The sequence below is a fragment of the Grampus griseus genome (genome assembly GCF_964374135.1).
Source record: "Grampus griseus genome assembly, chromosome: 2".
In the NCBI taxonomy this organism is placed as follows: domain Eukaryota; kingdom Metazoa; phylum Chordata; class Mammalia; order Artiodactyla; family Delphinidae; genus Grampus; species Grampus griseus.
This window is the reverse complement of record NC_139018.1, coordinates 41,072,893-41,093,848: the sequence shown is the minus strand read 5'-3', so window position 1 is coordinate 41,093,848 and position 20,956 is coordinate 41,072,893. Positions and strand designations below refer to the sequence as shown.

The 20,956-nt window shown below is 39.1% G+C and overlaps 1 protein-coding gene across 2 annotated transcripts in view; it reads left to right on the top strand.

Annotated features, from left to right (window-relative positions):
• The first annotated feature begins 4,581 nt into the window (after positions 1-4,581).
• Positions 4,582-20,956, top strand: part of PPM1A (protein phosphatase, Mg2+/Mn2+ dependent 1A) — a 49,198-nt gene continuing 32,823 nt past the window's right edge. Inside the window, exon 1 of one of the 2 annotated variants that reach the window (XM_082648767.1) lies at positions 4,582-4,972. The gene's annotated coding sequence lies outside the window, so the exon portion shown is untranslated. Of the gene's footprint in view, positions 4,973-5,751; positions 5,761-20,956 lie in introns of those variants that run through there. The other variant, XM_082648769.1, reaches the window with a different exon arrangement.

Genomic DNA, 20,956 nt, shown 5'->3' with positions numbered 1-20,956 from the left:
TTACTTTTGGTGACCCTGGGCAACCGCTAGCTCTCTGACACTCAGATTTCTCTGCTGTAAAAGATGAGAACAGTCCTTGCCTTGCCAAGGGTTATTTTGAGGATAAAATTGGTTGGTCTAAGTGACAGGGCTTTGTAAACTGTAGAGTCACATACAAAAAAAAAACCTTTATTATGATGGCATTTCATCACTGGTTTTCAACCAGGCCACCATTGTTAAGGATACAAAATGTGTTGCAACTTTTAAAAGTATGCTTTAGTTTGAGATCTTCCGTAATGCCCACAGTAGACAGTAAACTCCCAGAAAAACTGTTCTCAAGAAGTCCAAATTTTTGTTAGTCTTTACTCATTAAGAATAGCTATCTAAATTGGGAGAAAAACAATTTTTTCTAAACTTTAGTTTACTCATTTCTAGCTGTTGTTGGACTGTCTGAAGGGACCTCTTTCTGGCATTGTGGAATGCTTCTTAATTTCAAGAGTTGCATAAAAGTCCTTTGATTTTTAATTTTGATTTCTCAAGCTGCTTTGCTTTTTGGGCCAGACCAATTCAGTAAGTTATTTTGTATGGACTGTGCCCCTCTACTTAAGGTGGTATCCTAGCTGTAAATTGGATTAAGTATCCCAAATATCTTAAGTTATAATTCTAAACTTGAGCAACTTTATAAAATATTTGCCTGAGTTTGCTGAACTTCTCTTTGGTCTGCAGACAACTTTTCTGCCAAGCTCTTTCCCACAACAGGCCCTTTGCCCACGCTGATCCTTCTGCCTGTAAAGCTCTCCCCTGATTCTTTGCAAAGCTGGCTCCTCCTTCAGCTTGAAAGCCACCTTCTTAGAAAGGTCTTCTCTGCACACTTGTTTCAAGTCATCCCCCCAGTCTATTTCCTTACTTATTTCCTTCACAGCACTGATCACAACCTGCAGTTTCCTTGTTCATTTGTTTACTTCTTTGTCTATATCTCTCATTATAACATCAGCTCCTCGGGGGCTGGGACGTTGCCCATTGATGTCACTAACTACGCCCAGTATCCAGCACAGTGCCTGGCACATAATAAGCAGCCGTTGAACAGATGAATTTGTCTCACAAGATCCACATCAATGCTGTGTGGCTGTGGCCACCTACAATCTCTTGAGGTAAGATCCTACCCTAAAGGTTATCCAGGGCTTGACCCGTGGTGCTCCCAGTGGCCACATTTCTCTCAGGGCCCAGGAGAAGCCACAATGGCAGCACAAGCCTGCTGGCTCCTGTCTGCCCCACCCTGATGGGGCCACCTCAGTGATGTCGTACAGAATAAGATTCTCTAATCCTTTTCATTCTGTGACAGTCCTTTAAACAGCTGTTTTTCATGACCTGATATGGTGGGGTGGGGGATGGAGGAAGGAGGAGGGGGGCGGGGGGGGCGGTTGGTACATTCCCCACCAACAAAATTAGTGTAGGGGTACTATCTGCTCATATGTATTGCTTCAGGAGAAAGTGGGTAGCAGAAGCCGTAATTTGGACTAGGCTAGGGAAAGGTGAGAAGAGAAAAATGGGGAAAAGAAGAGCAAAGGAGATAAAAAGAGAACAGAAGGAAGGGAGAAGAGTAATAAGAAGGAGAGAAGAGAGGAGAGGAGGATAAAAGAAGAGGATATCTGTGAGGAAAAAACATGAAACAGGTAGTGAAGGAGGAGGGAGGAGGAAGGTAGAGTTGAATGTGTGTTCTGCTTGGCTTTGCGGCTCTTGGGTAGTGACTGGCCTCAGTGTGAGTGGATGGATGACTCAGCTGAGGGGTTCTCAGGTGCTCCCCTGAGGGGCCACTTAAATCACTGAGGTCATTTTGAGAGGCTCAGGCAAGGCTGTCTTAGGTGACTGTCTTCGATGGATTCACAATAGTAATTTGGTTTTACAAAAAAAATACAAACCTCTTTTTAAAAAATAGTGATTGTGGAGGAAAAGAGGAAGGAGTATTGCTGACTGGATTAAGCTTCAGATTCCTCACTTCCTGTCCTCACCCCAAGCCTCGCAATTACTAGGCTAATGGCATATAGTTTAAACTCAGAACTTGACAACCAATCTTTCAGAAAACCTTCTTCCTCTTTGGTAATTGAAATATAAACAAATTTCCAAAGCAGAGTAGAATAGTTTCACAATATACCTGTAAAAATTACTGAAGTACAATTATGGCAATATATTCTCACTGATGTTTTGCAAAAACTTACTATGAACATCTCAAATGTGTGTAGGAGGCCCAAGCAAAGCCTTGTAGTTCAAAAGAGGAGAAAACTTTTTTTTTTTTTTTTGTGGTACGCCGGCCTCTCACTGTTGTGGCCTCTCCCGTTGCGGAGCACAGGCTCCGGACGCGCAGACTCAGCGGCCATGGCTCACGGGCCCAGCCGCTCCACGGCATGTGGGATCCTCCCGGACCGGGGCACAAACCCGTGTCCCCTGCATTGGCAGGGGGACTCTCAACCACTGTGCCACCAGGGAAGCCCGGAGAAAACTTTTAACACTCTTTTTTTTTTTTTTCAATGCCTCTTTCCCCTCTTCTAATACTTGTTTTTTGCCCTTAGCATAATATTTTGGGAATATTTAGTATAATATTTAGGGAATATAATATATAGTGTAATAATAAGGAAGGGGATATTATATCAAGCATATATATTTAGATAATATTAAGATATCTTTGTTCCAAATTTTAAAATGTTAATCTTATAACCCATGAATTTCCTAGTTTGTACCAAAATGTCCATGCAAGCTGTATTCAGAAATAAGAAATAGTGGGAAGGTGCAGCTTAATTGGTAGTCTGTGGTATACTGTACAGACTCCTTAAAAATATCTTTATGGTCATATTTCCTATTTTTCTACCTCTTCTGCTATAATTGACTCAGATTCTCCTACAAGTGTAGAACAGAGAGAAGAAAGACGTGGAAGCCTAAAGGAAGGAAGCAGAAAGACAGGCAAGACCTTCGAGCTCTTTATGGTCCAAGAGTGACATTGGCTACCCAGGCTCTGCCTTATGAATACGAAAATTTGTTTTCTAAGGGCACTCCAAATAGTGGTTGCCACATGGGCTATTCTGTTTCAGAATGGTAATGAGTCTATTAGCATGCTAATCATGCTGCTATTTGTCTGAAATATTAAGGATTCCAATAAGGTAGAGTTTTAAAGATCTTTGATCTAATTTCCTTTTTTTTTTTTTTTTTTTGGGCAAATGTGGGGAGAAGTAATTAGGAAATATGTCCTCAGATAATACTGGGACCAAATGCACAAATGAACTTTATTTTTACTTTCCATACCTGGAAATGATCCATCTTCATCTCATGCTAAGAAATTCTAACCCCAAAGATATTGGGTAGAGTAATTTTGGGGTTCCTTGAAGAAGTGGCCTGCCAGTGATCATTAGGTGATATTGTTTCATACTGTTGTTAGATCCCAGGCCTAAAAGTGAAAGGAACAGAATCTTCCCAAAAAGACATGTTGAAAAAACTGGAGACAGCTTTTCAGCTCTGAAAGCAGCTAAATGTTTGCTAAATGACAAGAGACAGAATAAATAGGTTGCTTTTGATCTAAGAGTTGGAACAACAAAGTGGCTTTAGGAGATACAAAGTAGCAGTTCTTTTTAAAGTACCTGCCTCTAATAATACAGTGTTTGGTTGTTCTTTGTATATACCAGAGCATCTCTTTAAAACACGGATTTTTCTATTAAACTTCTGTTCCTGCAAATGTGGTGTAGGTCAAATCCATGAACAGGTTAAGTCTCTGACAAGAGAGGGATAAAGCACCCCAGCCAATAGGAGACCTGGCTGGTGATGTACTGTTCCCCAGTTCTGATTCATTGGCCGCCTAGGGTTTGTCATTCTATCCGCTGCGGCGTCCGCAAACAGCGTGCGTCCGGCGTGGGTCCGGTTTTCCGTAGTCTAGCCAGCTAAACTGGATTTTGGCCGCCTGCACGTGCAGTTTCAATCAGGTTTAGCAGATCTCTAACTTTCAACAGAAGGAGCTGTTACGTTTTTGATTATCTTCCGGATTTTTAAAAATCCTTCGTTCCTTTAACCTCACTGGAGGTCGATGGAAGTCCCCAGAAGCAGAATCACGTGACTGTCTAACAAGTACAAATAAATACGATGTGAAACCCCATGAGCTACAGACGGAAAACCTGCCAGAAACTCAGAGCATGTGCCTCGTGCGTGTATCGGCTGCACCAGCGTGTGGGTGGGTGGTAGTAGAGTGTGTGGGTTGTTGCCCTTAGGGACGGGAGGTGTGTGCCTGGGGCACCTCCGTTCCGATCCGGGATTCGGATGCTCCCTTCAGCTTGAGCCTGAGGCCGGGGCCGGGAGGCGATTGCGGCGAGAGAAGCCGGGTAGGACAGTGACGTCATCTGCGTCCGCCCCTCCCCCGCTCGCCGGCCCGCGCTGCAGTTCCGGCCCAACGACATCCGGGTCTCTCCAGCTGCTCCACCGCGCCGCGGCTGTAGTTGGGGCTGAGCCGACGGGGCGGGGCGGGGCGGGGCGGGCGGAGGCGTGGGGGAGGGGCAGCACAGCGCCGACGTGAGCGCGCCTGCGCGGGGACGCGCTCGAGGCGGCGGCGGCGGCGCTAAGGGCGGGAGCGCGCTCGGGAGCGAGGGAGCTGTGGTCTCTGAGCCGGCCCGGCCCGCAGCTTCGGGTGCTCGGGCGGCTGCAGCTCGGGAACTGGTGGCTGGGGAGGGGGGGTGGGGGGCGCCAGGCAGGTGGGGCGCGAAAGCTATGAATCTTCGGCTCTTCCTCGTCCTCCGGGACCCGCTCTCCGCCTCCCGCTCCAACGCCCGGATGATCTGAGCCGCGAGGGCGCCGAGAGCCGGGGTCCCGGACGCAGCCCGGCTCCTCCCCTCCTCCGCCCCCTCCCCGGCCTGACCTGGACGGCCGCCGCCGCGGTGACCCTCTTCCCGCCCCCTCCCCGGCTGCCGTCGCCGCCGCCGCCTCGGCGGACCAGGGACCTGCCCGCCCTCTGCTGCTCCGGGTAAGCGCGACGCTCGGGCCGAGGGCGGGCGGGCGGCGCGGGCCTGCGCGGCGGCCACCAGGCCTGGGGCCTGTAAACAAGCCGGGCGTCTGCCCGGGCGCTCCCGGGAGGAGACGCGACAACTCCACCCCCTGGCCCGGCCTCCTCCCCGGAGCCGGGCGTCGGGCGACGAGGGGTTAACGCTCCGCGAGGGAGGCGGCGGGGAGGCGGGGGCGGGGTGTTTGTGGCGGCGGCGGCGCGGGGAGGGGGCGCGACCCTCCGGCCGCCGAGGCCGGGCGGGGTGTTTGTGACGGCGGCGCGCGCGAGGGCCGCGAACCGGCCTGTCCCGAGAGCGGCCGGCGGAACTTTCCCCAAGCGGGGAGGGGGCGTCCGGCACCCGCACCCGCCCGGCCACCCTGGGCTCCAACCCCTGGAGGGAGGCCGGGAGAAAGAAGGGGGGAGGCCTCCTTTGGACCGGACTTGGCCTCGAAACACTAAATTCTGGAGAATTAGCTTCAGGTTTTATAGGGGGCGGAGCTGAGCGTGAGGCTCTTTCAGAACTCGGCAGTGATGCTTCCAATTCATTCATTATTAAGGCATCGAACGAATCCACCGAAGTAAATCGAACTGATTTCTTCTGTTTTTAACCGTGTAAATTGTGTGGGTAAAAGTTGTTGATGTTAGAGTTTGGTTGAGATGTGGTTCTGTTCAGCTTGTACATTTTAAATATTTTCTTGAAGGACAGCTGGCTGTGGAGTGCCTCTACCAACCGCAGTTTTAGATACGTTTTGAAAATTTCATCACCGGAGGTATTTCTTTTTTCTCAAGCACCGCATGGTACTTAAAAATCCACAAAGGTCATACTTCAGTTGTCCAAGCCGAGAAATCTGTTCGCCTCCCCGCCCCTAACCCTAAATTTTCTGCTAATTGGAGTAATGAGCCAAATGCATTTTAAGAAGTGATTGGAAGACCATGGGAGGTGTAAAGATCTATGGGAGGTAGTTATTATTTTCCCGGAGTAAATGATTTTGACGTTACTGAAGGAAGTTAGGAATTTAAAAAAAAATTGTTCTGAGGAAAAAGGTTTAATCTTCTCAAATTTGCACACTGGAATTTTAAACACAGTCACTTTTTAGGTGCACAGAGCTCTGAAGAGTCAGAGGGCTTATTTATTTTAACAGTGCTCTTCTGAGCCTTAGGGGTTCCAGAGCTCTCAGGAGTCCAGCAGGGCTTACTCCCCAACTGCTCTTTAACTCGAACAACTTCACTTTTATATTTTTATCTTTTTACATATTGGGCCTTTTCCAGAGTGTAGTTCTGTAACTCTGCAGATTAGGAAACTGACTAGGGCAATAGTGACCCACGCCTCTGCCTCTTTTATAAATATAGATGTTCCCTTTATTGATTTAATGTTTCTTTTGCCAATAAATAATTTGAAGCCCAAAATAACATTCCTTGTTTGATGTTTTAGTTCTGTTCCTATGTGTAACTCATATATATCTGTTTAAACATTCAGTCATACAAGGCTGATTACTTTTAACCTGCAAGTTATAGCAATACCACATGAAACTATAATGAGCTAGGCATGGAAGTTAAGGCATTTTTGATTAGATATCACTAAATATTTTTCACATCAGTGAAGTAATTATATTATGGGAGAGGTATATTAAGACTGGTAAAGTTTGGCTAGCTACCTCAGTATATATTTGAGAAATAAAATGGTTGAATGATTGAATCATCAAAAATTCTTTTTATGTGGTGTGTGTGTATTTTAACATATAATATGAAAGTGGTTTATATTTTAGTTTGAAGAGCAAAAGTGATGCCCATAATTACAATGTAAACTGTTGAAGGGAACACTGCACTAGGAGACAATAATTGTTTGGTCATGGCTGTGCTCCAAAATAATCAGCAAAGCCAAAGGGGTAGATTATATTATCAAATGTACTGTCCAGTTGTTATATTTTTTTATTCTCAACATTGTCTATTTAATATGCTTTGACTAAATGCCTGTTATGTGCCAGGCACTTAGATGTTTCAGCATTCTGAAGCTGATTTTCTTTCTGGGTTGTCTCTTATTTAAAAGAATTTAAAGTTGTTGATTGTTATGTAGGAAAGATATTCCTGTAGGTAGCTTTTATTGATTTTTCTGTTGGGATTGAGAAGTCTAGAAAAACTCTTGGGAGGAAGGCAGATGGAGATTCCACAAGAGACAAAGGGTGGTTGAGACTACAGGTTTGAACAAGCACACGACCCTTGGTAATTTCATGTGGAGGGCATTTTAAGAACACATTGTTAAGGTTTTTCTGTCAGTTCAAGCTGAGTCTTGCTTATCTTGACTTGTTAATAAACCTTCATTTGAAAATTTGTTCTCTAATACCCAATTTTTTTCAAAGAAATTAATAGTACATAGTATTGTCACATGGTAAATATTGCTAAGCAGTTAGTAAAAACCTACAGTCTTTGAATTTGTTCCCATAACACCTAGACTGTTTATTATAATAGCTAATAGCATGTGTAGCTGATTCTGGTTTCACTGTAAATGCTTATTTATTTAAAAATTTAAGACTAAAGACTGACATATGTCCATAGGGAGCTTGTTACCCCTGAAATGCTCATGCATGAGAGCTGGATTAATTTCTTAAGATGTGAGGTTGTGATCATGTAGAAATAACTAATTATATGATGATAATTTCGATGATCCCCTGAATGACTGACTCTTGTCTGGGCATCTGACTCTGAGTTGTACTCCTGACTACTTTCCATCCTTAATCAAATCAGAGGAAGGAGGCAGCCCTGTAAGAAAATCAGCGCAAGTGGTGTCCTGTAAGTTAAACAAGATAAAACAAGGTATGGCCCTGTGAAATATATGGACCTTGGGGGAAGGGAAAGGTGTTGTGAGGCAACGAGGTAAAACTCTGTGCCTTCCTGTACCCTGGGTAGTAACTTTATGCCAGAATATGTTCTGTCTTCCATCTCATATTAAGTTGGTGACAAATTTTTAAAAATTGAGTTGCTTCATTAATTATTTCACTATTACCCAGGAAATTCTCTGAATTTCCCTGGGATTATTAACTACTCTTATATGAAAGTAGCTTGGGTTAAATTATATCAAGATCAAAAGGTTGATTACCTCTATTTTTTCTTCTTTTGTTCTTTCCAGTGTCTAATGTGCTCCGTATTACACAAGTAACAATTTTATATTTTATTGAGTCTCCAGAATATATTTCTTGATGATTTTGACCTTTATATGTCCTAGCTATCTGTGTACTACCTAGATAAGCTCTTTACCTAGCTTTTCTTTTGCTGAGGCAGGTAGGAGGAGCTAGAGAAAGTAATTAAGAGAGGGGAGCTTATGTATACCTTTATCTAAAATGTAATAGACTTTAGAATTTTTCTGAGAAACTGAGGGAAAGGTACTGGATGTTAATGTGTGTTAATAGATTGTTGATACTGTGTTTATAAAATTAGAGATGTTTTAAACATTCCTTGAGTAAATGTGATAAAGAAGGGAGTTTGAGTTTTTAATATAGTTCTTAACATGTTTATCTGGATCCCATTGACTTAGTTTATGTAGTATTCGTGTTTAGGATCTGGATTGAAAGTCACTAGATTTTTTGTGGCTGATATGATTTGAATTAAAATCCTATGAAACTAAACTACTTCTAGATACAAAAGAAAGTGAATAATAAAAGCCATAATTTATTGAAAATAAAGCATCAGCCTTTAATTTTCACCACAACCTTCTAAAGCATATGATGTTATCTCTGTGTTACAGATGAAGAAATGTAGGCTTAGAGAGTCTAAGTAATGTGCCAGAATCAGATCTGTAAATACAAAATTATTTTCAGAATACTCTTGAGTAGCCTTTTCCCAATTAGATTGTTGTTCCTAGGAATCAAAATTTGAAAAGCTGAATGTTACACTTCTGATACAGATTCCTAGAATTAAAAGGAACCTTACAAATTTATGTAGTTAAGTCTTCCAGTGCAAGATTCCCTTCTAAAACATTCAGTAAAGATTTAAGAAGTTAAAATCATTTTCTCATTCCCAAAGTTTCAGAAGTCAACAGAGATAAACAGTTTTATATGTTTGGCTATCATTGTTCAGATCGAGAAATGGAATCCATATTAATTCTCAAATGGTTGATGTCTGTATTGAAGGACTTAGGGAAATGTTTCCGAGTATGCACAATCAGTGGAGCCACATTGTAGGCTCCAGAGAACATGGTAAAACTTCCTAGTGGGGTGATCTTGGGCAAGCTGCTTGATTTTTCTAAGCCTCAGTTTTCTTTATCTGTCAAATGGAAAAGCGTTTCTCATTAGGTAATCTTGAATATTAAATGAGATAATCATGTAAAGCACTTGACGTATTTTCTACCGTAAAGAAATACCAAATAAATGGTAGCTGCTATTATTGAGTATATGAAATCTTGAAATACTTAGGGGAATAGAAACTTAGTGAGTATGAGAGGGTTGTCTTTCAGTGTAGTTTTAGCAGTGAGCCTGGAAGACAAACTATAAGTCTTCGGATTGAGTAGAGACTTCAGAAAGGTGCTAAAGGTTGTGGGCATATAGAACTTGTATATGAGTAGACTAAAAGTTAAGAGGTAATGGAAAAGAAAATTGAGTATGAGTAGATTTATTTGACTGTATGAAGCTGGAGAGAAGTCATTAGGTTAATGATTAGGTGGGAGTCGATGGTTAAATAGAGGATAAAGAGTAAGTAATAAAGCAAAGGTGAATGTTCAGACAAGAATGATCAGTAAATGAGGAAGGACGCAGGTTGGTGTTTTGAAGAGGGGTAACGGTTCATGATTAGAAATGATCAAGAAGATATTGCTACAGAAAAGATGCAAAAGAGAGTAAGAAAAATAAATTATTCTAATTAACTCAGTTCTTGTGAAACAAAAAAAGAAAATTTCATGATTAGAAATGGTCAAGAAGATATTGCTACAGCAAAGATGCAAAAGAGAGTAAGAAAAATAAATTATTCTAATTAACTCAGTTCTTCTTGTGAAACAAATAAAGAAAATAGGGAGTCTTCATGAAAGGCATTAAGGCTTTGTATGTGGGTCCTGGGTTATATAAGGTTGAAAAATTGTACTGGAACATTTCAGGTCTTATTACTACCTCATACCCAAACCATGTTTTAACACTCCCAACTGTTGTTTTCTACTAACATCTTGTACTGCATCTCCCTCCTCCATCACATTATTTCTCTGCTCAATATGTTGAGTGACTCCCTTTTACCTCTAGATTAAAGCTTAGAATTCTTGGTTTGGCTTTGACACTTTCCATGATTGGACCTCAGGACTGATCTATTTTCAACCAAACTGGTCCTCTTACCATCTCTGGAGCACACCCTGAACTTTTCTCTCTCTCAGTGGGTCTTTGCTCATGCTAATTGATGGTTCAGAATTCTTGTCCCTCCTTCTCCAGCTTTTGTTTTCTTTTTTTATCAAAGCTCATTTCTATTATTTTCTCCCCCACAAAACCTTTCCTGATCACCAGAGTGTTTCATTTCTGTTCTCTCTGTACTTCTACAGCATTATGATTGTATTATTTGTATGGCTTTAATCATATACTTTACTGTTTATGTTTTAAGTATAATTGTGTGTTCAATTTAATTATAAAATTCAGAAGGGGAAAATGCAATAACTTTACTGTACCCAAAGCCTGGCACAATGCCTGTGGATAGTGGACATTCAGATATTTTGTAAGTATTAGGCAAAATCTACCTGAGAATGGGAGTGATTGCTGTAGCAGGTGGCGGAAGAAGTTAAAAGCTTTCTGGTGGCAGGTATTTCTGACTCTCTTCTTATATATTATTTTGGCTGAACCTGGATTTTTTTTTTTTTTGGCCACACCACTTGACTTGCAGGGTGTTAGTTCCCTCACGAGGGATTGAACCCGGGCCATGGCAGTGAAAGCACTGAGTCTTAACCACTGGACTGCCAGGGAACTCCCCTGAACCTAGATTTTAAGTGTGAAGATTATATAAATCAGAAGGGTGGCAGAGTTGTTATGTTGGTATAGAAAATTATGTTGGCTGATTTTGGACCTAAGTATTTCATTTTAACTTCTTATGTTTTGGCTGTGAGGGTTAACAGGACATTCATGACCATCATGCATCTCTTTCCAGAGTTATATTTGCAAATATTATGAAGTAGGCATCCTTTTAACAGAAAGGAATTGCGGAATCACAGTAACTAGACAATGTATTGGTTAAAAAAGGGAGGTAACTATCAACTTTTTTTAATTTAATTTTTTTATAGAGCAGATTTTTATTATTTATCTTATACATATTACTGTATATATGTCAATCCCAATCTCCCAATTCATCCCACCCCCCACTCCCCCCACACTTTCCCCCCTTGGTGTCCATATGTTTGTTCTCTACATATGTCTCTATTTCTGCCTTGCAAACCGGTTCATCTATATCATTTTTCTAGATTCCACATATATGCATTAATATACGATATTTGTTTTTCTCTATCTGACTTATTTCACTCTGTATGACAGTCTCTAGGTCCATCCACGTCTCTACAAATGACCCTATTTCGTTCCTTTTTATGGCTGAGTAATATTCCATTGTATATATGTACCACATCTTCTTTATCCATTCGTTTGTTGATGGGCATTTAGGTTGCTTCCATGACCTGGCTATTGTAAATAGTGCTGCAGTGAACATTGGGGTGCATGCGTCTTTTTGAATTATGGTTTTCTCTGGGTATATGCCCAGGGGTGGTATTGCTGGGTCATATGGTAGTTCTATTTTTAGTTTTTTAAGGAACCTCCATACTGTTCTCCATAGTGGCTGTATCAGTTTACATTCCCACCAACAGTGCAAGAGGGTTCCCTTTTCTCCAAACCCTCTCCAGCATTTGTTTGTAGATTTTCTGATGCCCATTCTAACTGGTGTGAGGTGTACCTCATTGTAGTTTTTGTTTTTGTTTTGCTGTACATGGGCCTCTCACTGTTGTGACCTCTCCCGTTGTGGAGCACAGGCTCCAGACGCGCAGGCCTACCGGCCACGGCTCATGGGCCCAGCCGCTCGGTGGCATGTGGGATCTTTCCAGACTGGGGCATGAACCTGCGTCCCCTGCATCGGCAGGCGGACTCTCAACCACTGCGCCACCAGGGAAGCCCCCTCATTGTAGTTTTGATTTGCATTTCTCTAATAATTAGTGATGTTGAGCAGCTTTTCATGTGCCTCTTGGCCATCTGTATGTCTTCTTTGGAGAAATGTCTATTTAGGTCTTCTGCCCACTTTTTTATTGGGTTGTTTGTTTTTTTAATATTGAGCAGCATGAACTGTTTATATATTTTGGAGATTAATCCTTTGTCCGTTGCTTCATTTGCAAATATTTTCTCCCATTCTGAGGGCTGTAGTTTTGTCTTGTTTATAGTTTCCTTTGCTGTGCAAAAGATTTTAAGTTTCATTAGGTCCCATTTGTTTATTTCTGTTTTTATTTCCATTACTGTAGGAGATGGGTCAAAAAAGATCTTGCTGTGATTCATGTCAAAGAGTGTTCTTCCTATGGTTTCCTCAAAGAGTTTTATAGTGTCTGGTCTTACATTTAGGTCTTTAATCCATTTTGAGTTTCTTTTTGTGTATGGTGTTAGGGAGTGTTCTAATTTCATTCTTTTACATGTAGCTATCCAGTTTTCCCAGCACTCTTATTGAAGAGAATGTCTTTTCTCCATTGTATATCCTTGCCTCCTTTCTCATACATTAGTTGACCATAGGTGCATGGGTTTATTTCTGGGCTTTCTGTCCTGTTCCACTGATCTATATTTCTGGGGTTTTTTGCCAGTACCATATTGTCTTGATTACTGTAGCTTTGTAGTATAGTCTGAAGTCAGGGAGTCTGATTCCTCCATCTCCTTTTTTTTCCCTCAGGATCGCTTTGGCTACTATCAACTTTTAATTTGAGTCAAACAAATGTCTGATATATGAATAGTCTGTTTTCATATAAATCTCTAAGCTAAACTTTAAACCATATCAAATTGTTATGCTATTTCTAGTATTTAGAAAATGCATAGTAAAATTTCCTTTATTGAATTTTTTGAATGGATAATTTTATATAGGCCGTCTGTGGCTGCTAAGATCCATTTATTGGAGTATGATACTAATGAGACCAGAATCATGAATTTGATTCTTTGTGTGGCTCTTAACTTTTTCTAGCCTTAACATTAGCTAGTAACAACGATAACTGACATTATTGACCACTTATATGCCCGGCATTATCATAGAAATTTTCAAGTACTAGCTCATTAAATCTTTATATCTATCTGTATGAGATAGATACTATTATTACTTGTATCTTAAAAGATCGGGAAATTAAGACAGAGGTTAATTTTCACAGCTAGTAACAGAAGCCAAACACATGTCCTTGGACTTTTCAAAGTAATTATATATGTGGGTCACTGCAGTTTCATTGCTACTGCTATAAGTAACTCTTTTGGCGATTGTAATGGTTTAGAAAATCTTTGTATATGAAGGGTATGGCTACAGTTCTATTGTACCCAGAGAGTGAATCTTGTGATTGAGCTGCAATCTGAGGTGGAAGTATACATAAAGTTGAAAAGTACAGTATCACATGTCATGTCAGCTCCCTTTAGAACTTTTCACCAAGAAGAACCATTAAATTTTTTAATATAAAAAGCACGTAAGTTAAAGCTATAATACAACTAGTACTATAAACCGTACACAATTTTGTCTTATGGCTTATTTTATTCATGTTCACTTCTATGCCTCCCACTGACATAAATGATTTCATCAGTCCTTCATTCAAATGAAATTCTTAGTGAGTTTAGGAAGATAGTCTTAAATACAAGCTAATTGGTCTCACAATAGAGATTATACTATAAATGGAACATTTCAATATTAAGATTTATTAAAAGTAAATTCCTTGAAAGCAGGGACCAGGTTTCATTTATTTTAAATAAGTGCTCAATATATGATTGTTTAATCTTTGTAGTCTCCCTCCTCATTTTCTGATAAACACATGACAAAGAAAATCGAATGTGAGCCAGAAATACAGCATACTATGAGAGAGCATAGGTCACAGATAATCTAGTTTAAATTTAGGCTGGTGCTTTGTATTCGTCTGTGATATGACTGTCTCAGGAAGGGGTTGTAGATAAACACGTTGTTTGGTTGGTTGGTTGTTTTGTTTTGAGTCCTGCTGTATGTGGCTTAATTATTTTATTTAAAAATATGCTATTCAGGAACTGTTGTACTGCTTCAGAGAATAAGAACATAATTCATTACCAACTTTGAATGTCTTGACTTCTTAGCCCTGCTCCTTGTCTTTAGTATGAGTGGTAGAAAATTGTGTCATATTTCATATTATGTCAATAGGAGATATGCAGTTTGCTTACTTTGTTACCAAAATTTAGTAATGAAAATGGTAACGATAAGGATAAGCAAGGAGTGGCTATATATATATTTTTTGTTTTGTTTTACAAACCAAATTGCAAAACTTACCAGACTTTAGAAAAACATTTTTGCAATATTCCATCATACTTCAGAATATAAATAGGTAGTAAACAAAATTTTCACTTTTCATAAAGCAGTAGAATATCATCCTTGTTTGGATGTCAAGGGGCTGATCTTAGAATTGGCAGCTTTTGTGGTCAACCCACAGTTTAACCCTACGTTACTCCATATCTGTCTTCATTTTCTCTCTATAAATGCTTCCTGATACTACAAGCAAGTACTTTAACAACTAGTCAATCATCTAGAGTGATCTTGTAGTGGTTTGCTACAGTCAGTAGAATCAGGAGCTCCTTAAGTGCAAATGGGATTGTTCATTTTATACAGTAAAACTCCCTGACTAAATTTAAGATATTTTTGTCTAAAATACATTGAAAGTAGATTCCTAGCTCCCAGTAATTACTCCTTTGCATTTAAATTACCTTATACTTTGCTTCTTACATAGAAAAGACTTTTTAAAAAATGTACCCATTCATGAATGTTAAATGAATGAGCAGATGAATAAGTAAATAGCCCAGGGAAAGAGAATGTATAGGCTCTAACTTCTAGTCAAAACTACATCTTTTCTCTTTTCTCCCCTTCAACATATCTCATGTGGCATTTTTCAGTAATGAATGTGTATCTAATGATGTTGAGAAACTTTTAAAAGTCATTAATGAACAGTAATCTGAAAATCAAGTTTTTGACTGGTAACCTGCAGCTTTGCAGGGTCTGATATTTTAATATTAGAAATCAATTGTGTTCTGTAGAGATTTTAAAAAATTAGAACTATGTATTCTATAGAATAACAAAGTGGAAATGGTAGGATACAATTCAACTTCTATGGGAATACCTTTTCCTGGGTAGAAAACAATTCCTAACTCTGTTGACAAGGGAGAAGTCATGATGATGTCCCATATATTAATCAAGTGTCACTATGTACTAGGTACTTACGAACAGAAGAGACATGATTCCTTCCCCCATGGATCTTAAAATCTAAAGATTCACAGGGCCTTCTGTGCTATGATAAGAGAAACACAGGATTCTGTGAGCTCATGACTAATGGTAGATCTACTTCCCGAGACAGAGGAGAAGCGGTAGGGAGTTGAGAAATTTATTTTAGGCCATGTCATTTGAGGTATGGCTAATCAAGTATAGGAGGTGGTTGGATATATAGAGAGAGAGAAAGAATTTTCACTTTCAAAAAAACCCTTTTTTCTTTTACTTTCCAGCACCCGTTACCGTATACACAAAGCATCACATATCGCAGTCTATGGACTCAGTGAATTATTCTGTTTTGAAGAATGTTAGATTTTGTGGACAGAAGTCTATCTTTTAAAGGCATATACTTTTTGGTCCTTTTTTCCAGGAGAGACATTATTCATACGTGTAAAATATTTAGAATCTTCACATATTTTGTGTTTGAATGAACCTTTTACCATCTTAAATATTTAATAAGTTTTATTTTTCCCTTATTTCAACCTAAGTACACAGGGTTATCAGCAAACACTTACAAATGCTCTCTGTGAGGGGTTTTGTTTTTTTCAAGCAAAATTTAAAATGATGGATTGGCTGAGGAAATCAGTTATTGTTTTCTGGGTCAGTCAGAGTCTGAATCCTCAAATATGCAAGAATTAAAAAACAGGGGCTTCCCTGGTGGCGCAGTGGTTGAGAGTCCGCCTGCCGATGCAGGGGACACGGGTTCGTGCTCTGGTCTGGGAAGATCCCACATGCCACGGAGCGGCTTGGCCCGTGAGCCATGGCTGCTGAGCTTGCGCGTCCGGAGCTCCGCAGTGGGAGAGGCCACAGCAGTGAGAGGCCCGCGTACCGCAAAAAAAAAAAAAAACAAAACAGCAAACTGGGAATTGAATCCACTTCTCAATATGTAGACTTCTCAATGTGTATAAATTATCCAAAACTGAGAAATTTGAAATAGGTAACAGATGAAGCAAATTGAGATTGTGAATACCAGAACAGTCTTAGGAAACTTTAAAAACTAAATCTATGCCATCTAAATCTTTTAATGTTTTGCTTATACTATAATGTTTAGTAAAAATAGGTCAGTATCTAATTTTATAGTGACTAGAACCCTCCAACTAAATTAAGGTTAGGTGTTTTTCAGGCAATTGTGTACTTCTAAATTTTACTTTTAGAAATTGTGCGGTACATACCTTTGTAGCAATTTAAGAAGACTACCTTATGGTGTATGTGATTCAGATCACAGCACATGTCTAGAAGATGGTGATACGTTAAAAAATCATGAAACATGAAGGAAACATCAAAAGTGGCAAGCTCTGTCTCACACACACTTTGTGAAATTGAAACTGCTGCTAATATCTGTGTAAACTGACTGTAGTTTGCGTACTAAATGACTTGTGTCATGGGCTTTATGGAAATACTATTTAGCATAAAAGAGCTTTATCTGACTTATTTTCGTTGGTTTGATTGGTTGACTTTGTTTTTTGAAATTTCATTTTTAACATTTTAATTTAGGGTATTATTTAACTCAGTAACAGTGTTTTGCATTAGAATTCATGTGAGTGAAATTTGGTTTGTTGAAGGAGGTTAAGTAAATATTTAATTGAAAGAGTGAAGTAAATATTTAGTTGAAGCTGTAAGATGAAGAGATACTGAGCAGCTGAGAAATTTTCAGGTAACTTTTTTTAATCTGTGAAAAAATTTTAATATAGTATTTTTCATGTTACTACAAATAATATATAGTCATCTTTTTAAACCTTTTTATGCAAAATAAAATATAGATACAGAAAGCCGTATAAAACCATAGTAATCTTTTAAAACGGCTTTATTAAGATATAACAATAGCATGAAATTCACCCATATGAAGTTTACCACTCAGTAGTTTTCAGTGTATTAGCAGAATTGTGCAACCATTACCACAATTTAATTTTAGAACATTTTCATCACACCCAAAAGAAACCTTGTTCTCATTAAGAGTCACTCCGCATTCTCTTCTCCCCTATCCTTTGTCAACCACTTATCTACTTTCTGTCTCTGTAGGTTTGCCTTTTGGATATTTCATATAAATGGGATCCAAATAACTTTTTGATCAGTGATTTCTAACCTGATAAACATCATGTATATCTCATGAGATAGCCAGCTATGAATAATTTAGCCTCTTTTTATAGCTTAAATAATGACTGTTTCCTCCTCTGTGACCAGGAAAAATTATTTAGTAATTGAAAATACTATCCAAATTTAAACCAAGAATCAGGTTCTTCACTAGTAGTATAACTTCAAGGAATATGTAGTCCTCACCTCCAGCAGTGCTTTTCACTGTGGGTTGCTCAGTAGCCCCTCAGCTTTGTTGATGTAGTAGCCATTTCTCTCCTACCTAACAAACTCAGACTTGCATGAATTCACTGAAATATTTTCCTTGCCTGAACTCTGCCTTCTTACTCTCCCCTAAACACAAGAATGAGGATGAATTAAAAGCAAGAAAGGGAAAACAGACGAGATTGATTGCTCAGACTAGGGAGGGACAAAGAGCAAGAATAGAAATGGTATAAAATTTTCGAGGAGACTTAATTTGTGGGCAGAAGAATAATAAAACTTGGAGGTTGCTTAGAAGAGAGTAAGACCTAGAGGGAAGAAGCAGAAGGCAAAAATGTTATAATATATTAGAAGATAAGAAGATAAGTGAAATATAGAAAATTTTCAGTTCTGAATTTTAGTCATATGTCTGTGAAGCACAAATGATGAATCCATTTTCTGATGAGGTGTATTGCCCTTATTTTCTTTTCACAAATTTGTAGGAATTTTGAAGCTGAGCCATAGTCATATGTTTCTTTTGGGTTATTTGAAGATCCTCAGGTTTGAACCTGTGCAGACTCAGAAACTCCTATCACCTTGGGACTATTCTTTAGAGAAATCCCAGAGAAAATAAAAATGACACTGTGCCCCTGGGCTTTCTGAACTGAAGGGGCAGAATCCTATTCTGGGTGCTACCATATTGGGCTGCTTCAGAGTTCTAGAATTAGCCAGAGAATGGCACTAATTGAGAAATTGCTGCTGCCAAAGAAAATCTTGATTTGTTAGAGGTGCCTTCTGGTTGGATTAGAATTGTTAGTGAGATTTTAGGGATACTCGGTAAAATTGCCCCCAGAGATCTTGAATCCTACATATAGCTTTTAAAGTCAGTAAAGTCCTATAATAAGCAAACTGGAAATTTGGGGGGAGGGGAGTGCACACTAATGGGAACTGTTAGTACCTATATTTGACCACTTGGATGATATGTTTAAAATCCGATATTCAGCTCCTTATCAGAAATATGCCTACAATGTTTTATATATACATTTTAAAGGAAAAGCTGATGAAGATAGGTTACATTTTCTTTAGAACAACTGAGATTTATTATTTAACAGGTAAAATGTGTTATCTAATTTAAGTGAATGTTTTAAGTATTGGAAACCAAGTTTACAAAATATGTGTATAATTTGCTTTAATAACAAGCATTCCTTTATTTACAAAAGAACTCCTCTATATATAATCTATGACTGTTTATTAGATTATTTATATTGTAGAAAGAGAAGCTTAAGAGTACTTGTTGATTTGACTGACTAATCTATAAGATTGAGCTTTATTACAAGAATATTTAACCAGAGAAACCTGTGAAAATATTTTTGGTCTTGAGGAAGATTGGAGGAATGTTCTAGAGGAATGTTCTTGGCCCTGTGAACTGCAAACTAATGGACCATATAAGAAACTTCTATCTCTAACTAAAGAAAGATGTGAAAATTTAAAGATTACTATGATTTAAGTATATTTAGAAAATATGAGATACCAGAGGAGCATTTGTCAAATGAAATTAAGCCTCACTGTATAGGGTAAGGTACCATTATTTTGCTGGTGTCTTCTGATTCTCAGTGGAATAGATGTTGGTAATAGGGTCTAGAGAGCTCTACAACTTCTATGTTCCAGGGAGTTGACATGAACAGAGATTAGTTAGTATTTCCTGGGCTTCCAGGAGCACTGCAATGTCCAGGTCTTAAATTTCTTAGCGCTTACATCTGTGGACTGTTTATGCTACTTAACTGTTGTTGGAGAATTTAGTTTTCTTTTTCACCTTCCTCTTTCTCTCATACTTTGGTTGTAGGTTTTTTGAAGTGAATGTAATTTTTTAAATTTCCTCAACTCAATGAGCTAATTTACTGCATTTATTTATAATCTGTTTAAATCATCCTTTGAGTTTTTAATATCAAACGATTTTTTACTTTGATTTCTTTTTTTAATTTTATTGAAGTGTAGTTGATTAACAATATTGTGTTAATTTCTGCTATACAGCAAAGTGACTCAGTTGTACATGTATATTCTTTTTCATACTCTTTTCCATTATGGTTTATCAAAGGATATTGAATATAGTTCCCTGTGCTATACAGTAGGACCTTGTTGTTTATCCGTCCTATATATAATATTTTGCATCTGCTAATCCCAATCTCCCAATCCTTCCCAACCCCCACCCCACCTCCCCCTTGGCAACCACAAGTCTGTTCTCTATGGCTGTGAGTCTGTTTCTGTTTCGTAGATATGTTCACGTCGTATTTTAGATTCCATGTATAAGTGATATCATATGGTATTTGTCTTTCTCTTTCTGACTTTTCGCTTAGTATGATAAACTCTGGGTCCATCCATCTTTTGTAAAGACATCCATGTTTGCAGTAATGCAAATGGCATTATTTCTTTTTAATGGCTGAGTAATATGCCATTGTATACAGCATACCACATCATCTTTATCTGTTCATCTGTTGATGGACATTTAGGTTGTTTCCCTCTCTTGGCTATTGTACATAGTGCTGCTATGAACATAGGGGTGCATGTATCATTTCGAATTATAGTTTTGTCTGGGTATATGCCCGGGAGTGGAATTGCTGGATCATATGGCAACTTTATTTTTAGTTTTTTGAGGAACCTCCATGCTGTTTTCCATAGTGGCTGCACCAATTTACATTTCCACCCAATTAAAAAAACAATTTTTAAAAATTTCCAAATGTGACATTTAATTCTTTCCCAGTTTGCCTGGTAATTTTTAAATAATTTCTTATTTCTCATTTTTCTGTTTTTTTTAACCTTATTAAACATTTCATACATAGTTATTTTATATCTTATATTCATTAATTCTAATATCTGAAGTCCTAATGAGATAGGAAGGAAGTGGGCAGGGCACAATCATTAAGAACAGGGTACCACAAAAACTGGTTAGAACCTAGTTGGCCCAAGATGGTGGAAGATTCAACTTCCAGTAGACCTTGAGCTTCATTATACACTCATTGTAATATATTAGCATGCTAAATGACACACCCACGGGTGCCATGACAGTTCCCAGGCTGACCATAAAAGGCCAAAAAGTGGGTGGTGCCCCATTTCCTAGAAATATCTGCCCCTTGCCCAAGATAGGTAGGATATTCCTTCCACCTGTTAGCCTATGAAATTACCCAACCCATAAATACTAGCCACCCCCACACCTCTCACCTTTTGAGACAGACCACATTCTCTCTGTGGAATTTG